Here is a 4,515-nt window from a genome sequence, read left to right as displayed (position 1 = left end):
ACTTGTGAAGTAAACTTCAGTGAAGAAGAATTGATCATCAAGCAAGAAATTGCAGATGAGGACAATGAAATGAAAAATGCAAGTTCAATTCAATCTTCTAAGGCTGAAGAAAATCTTATGGACAATCAAAGTACCAAGACTCCTGTCAAAGAAACCAAGATTGAAGATATAAGAAAGAAGAAGAAAAATAGAAATGGGAGAAGGGGAATAACCAAGAGCAATAATCTGGCCTATATTGCAGATGTTCCTGGCAAGAAGTGTGGAAAATGTGGCTCTACAAATCATCTAACTCACCTTTGTAAAGGGTGTTAGTAAGCCAACAGAAGGAACTTGCAAATACAATGAAGCAGATTTAAATGATCCCTACTCATTCTGTGATAAGTTTGATTGCATCCCTTGCAACTTAAAAGTGATGAAAAGTTGCCACAAACTGAGAGTAGATCTTAAGGAAACAAAAAATGAGTCTATATCAGAAAGGGAAAATGCACAACAATCATTGAACTCTATTTTATCTGAAACAAATCACTCTACTTCTACTAAATCAGTTAACAAGAAGAAAGTACCCAACACTGCTTGGGTCACTAAACACACTTGAATCTCATTGTGTGCACGATAAAGTGAAGAAAGTCATATGGATCATTGACAGTGGATGTTCCAGACATATGACAGGTGATAAGGCCCTGCCATCACACTTTGAGGAGAAAGCTGGCCCATTGGTGACCTTTGGAGACAACATCAAAGGATTCACAATGGGATATGGAAAGATTGTTTCTGAAAATGTTGTCATTGATGATGTAGCACTAGTAGCTGGTCTTGAGGTGAATCTTCTCAGTGTTAGCCAATTTGAAGATAGAGGCTTTGAATTTTTATTCAATAAAGAAGAATGCACCTTAATCAGCAAGAAAACTGGTAAAATTGCTCTGAAAGGAGCAAGGAAAGGAAGCTTATTTGTTGCAGACTTGGACTCAACAAATAAGGATGGTATTTGCTGCTTCTACACCAAGGCATCAGAAGAACAAAGCAAGCTATGGCATAAGAAGCTGTCTCACTTGAATTTCAAGGCAATTAACAACTTAAACAAAAAAGAGTTAGTGAGATACATGCCCAAGCTGGAGTTTGCTCAAGTTGAAGTATGTGAAGCTTGTCAGAAAGGAAAGATGAAAAGATCTAGTCACAAGTCAAAAACTGTGAATTCTATTAGTGCACCCTTGCAGCTTATTCACATGGACTTGTTTGGGCCAGTAAATATCTTATCAATTTCAAGGAACAAATATGCGCTTGTGATTGTGGATGATTTCTCAAGATACACTTGGGTAGAGTTCATGTACTCTAAAGATGAAACTCCACATATCATAATTGAGCACATCAAGAAGATAGAAAAGCAGGCTGAAAATTACAATTGTGTGAAAAGACTGAGACGTGACAATGTAACAGAATTCAGAAATGTTACATTAAGTGAATTCTACAAAGGCATTGTTCAAGAATTCTCAGCTGCCAAAATACCTCAACAAAATGGATTAGTTGAGAGAAATAACTGAACATTGGTTGAAGCTGCTAGAACAATGCTGCAAGATGCCAAGTTGCCAATAAGTTTCTTGGAAGAGGCTGTCAACACTGCATGTTATACTCAGAACAGATATCTCATTAACAAGGCACATGGCAAGTTACCCTACTCAATCATGTCCAAGAGAAAGCCTACTGTAAAGCATCTTCATGTGTTTGGAAGCAAGTGTTACATTTTGAAAGACAACTCTTAATATGTGGGAAAATTTAACTCAAAGGTTTTTGAAGCAATTTTTCTAGGATATTCACTGGAAAGAACAGCCTACAAAGTCTATGTAATTGATCAAAAGAAGATTATGGAAAACACAGATGTGACCTTTGATGATGACAAGTGTCCAGGCTTGGAATGCCTTGATGATAATGAAGCTGAAGCCCTTGCATTTGAAAACCTCAATATTGATAGTTTTTCTGATGGAGAAGATGAAGGTAATGCACAACGAATGATGAATGAAGAGTCTAATGAACAGGAAAATCATGGGAATGGAAGCTCATCTCAAACACCTGAATTTGATAGCACACACTTAGGGGGAGAAAGAGAAGAAGGATCTACCAGTCATACCAATTATGGAGAAAATGATGAAGGCACAAGTCAACAAACTCACACAAGGAAGTGGGATAGAAGTCACTCTAGAGAAGCAGTTATTGGTGATTCTACTGCTCGTGTGAGGACTAGAAGTGCAACAGCTAATGAGTGCCTACATGCATATTTTCTATCTCAAGTAGAGCCTAAGAAAATTGATGAAGCTCTGCTGGATCCTGACTGGATATCTTCCATGCAGGAAGAGATGAATTAGTTTGAAAGAAGCAAAGTCTGGGAGTTAGTTCCTGCACCAAAGAATAGAAGCATTATTGGAACAAAATGGGTGTTCAGGAACAAAATGGATGAAAATGGTATAGTTACCCAGAAACAAAGTAATGTTGGTTGCAAAAGGCTACTCACAAGAAGAAGGGATTGATTATGATGAAACTTTTGCTCCTGTTGTAAGACTTGAAGCTATTAGAATTTTTCTAGCATTTGCTGCACATTCAAATTTTAAAGTGTATCAAATGGATGTCAAAAGTGCCTTTATGAATGGTGAGCTAGAAGAAGAAGTTTATGTGCAACAGCCTCCTGGCTTTGAGGATCCAAAATTACCAAATTTTGTGTATAAGTTACTCAAGGCTCTTTATGGACTAAAACAGGCACCTAGAGCTTGGTATGACACACTATCAGATTTCTTATTGAAGCATGGTTTTACTAGAGGAACCATAGACAAGACTCTCTTCTACAAGAAACATGGTGAAGATATGAACTAGTCCAGATCTATGTGGATGATATCATCTTTGGTTCTACTAGTGAGAAGCTGTGCTAAAGATTCTCCAAGCTTATGCAAAGTGAATATGAAATGAGTATGATGGGGGAACTGAGTTACTTCCTTGGACTTCAAGTCAGCCAAAGAAGTGATGGTATCTTCATCAGCCAAACTAAATATGTCAAGGATCTTTTGAAAAAGTTTGGAATGGTTGATTGTTAACCTGCATCTACACCTATGTCTACTGCAACAAAGTTGGATGAAGATAAAAAGGGCAAGCGTGTAGATATCTCAAAGCTACAGAGGGATGATTGGATCATTACTTTACTTAACAGCAAGCAGACCAGACATCATGTTTGCAACATGTCTATGTGCAAGATTTCAAGCCAATCCAAAAGAATCACATTTGATGGCTGTAAAGAGGATTTTCAGATATTTAAAGGGAACTCCAAACTTGTGATTATGGTATCCTAAGGGAACTAGTTTTGAAGCTGTTGGATACACAGATGTAGATTTTGCTGGATGCAGGGTTGCCAGAAAGAGTACCAGTGGAAGCTGTCAATTTCTTGGACAAAGACTTGTATCTTGGTACAGCAAGAAACAACAATCTATATCAACTTCTACAGCTGAAGCTGAATATATAGTTGCAGGAAGTTGTTATGCTCAAGTGCTTTGGATTAGAAATCATCTAATGGATTATGGCTTAGTGTTACACAAAATTCCTATCATGTGTGACAATACTAGTGCTATATTTATAGTAGCTAATCCAGTTAATCATTCTAGGACAAAGCACATTGATGTGAGGTACCATTTTATTAGAGAACATACTACTAATGGTACCATTGAGCTCATTTTTGTACCAACTAAAAAACAACTAGCTGACATTTTTACAAAACCTTTGGATGAAGCAACTTTCACTAGACTTGTAAATGAAATTGGAATGCTCAATTCTTCATCCTAAGGCAAGAACTCAGCTAATGTTTTGCAGCAGATTAATCTCCAGTAAATCAAAATTAATTTGAATAAATTGGAAATTAACTGAAATATGAATTATAAATATTTCAGAAATCTCTGCATATTTGTTTTTCAAATTCATTTAACTTGGAATTTTTCAAATTCTGAGTAAACTGCTTAGTTGTTAATTTACATCCTTAATATGTAAATTAACTCAAGGCAGAAATACAATAACCAAAAGTATCTAGAGAACTGAGTTCTCGATAAGTATAAATTGACTTCTCGACAAGTCATTTTAGGACTTCTCGAGTGAGTCCTCGATAAGTCAACTTACTGACTTCTCGAGTGACTTCTCGATAGGTTTAAAATGACTTATCGATAAGTCCTTGTAGAGTTCTCTAATAATGTTCATTCACAGAGTTCTCTACAAGTACAATTCTTGACTTATCAATAACTTAGAACTGAGATAATTTAAATTGATAAATTATTTTGGTAAATTACTTTTGAAAATTTATTCTAATTCTATTTTGAATTTATTCAAATAATAGTTAGAATTATTTCAGTCCTTTTTGGACAAACTGGGCATTTATCTGATATTTCGATAAGTCATTTTTGAGTTCTTCATAGGAGTAATTTAAAATGACTTCTCGATATGTACTTCACTTCTCTAAATGACTTCTCGATAGACAACTCCAAATGTCTATTT

The sequence above is a fragment of the Apium graveolens genome, chromosome 2 (assembly GCF_009905375.1).
Source record: "Apium graveolens cultivar Ventura chromosome 2, ASM990537v1, whole genome shotgun sequence".
In the NCBI taxonomy this organism is placed as follows: domain Eukaryota; kingdom Viridiplantae; phylum Streptophyta; class Magnoliopsida; order Apiales; family Apiaceae; genus Apium; species Apium graveolens.
This window is presented reverse-complemented; position numbering follows the sequence as displayed.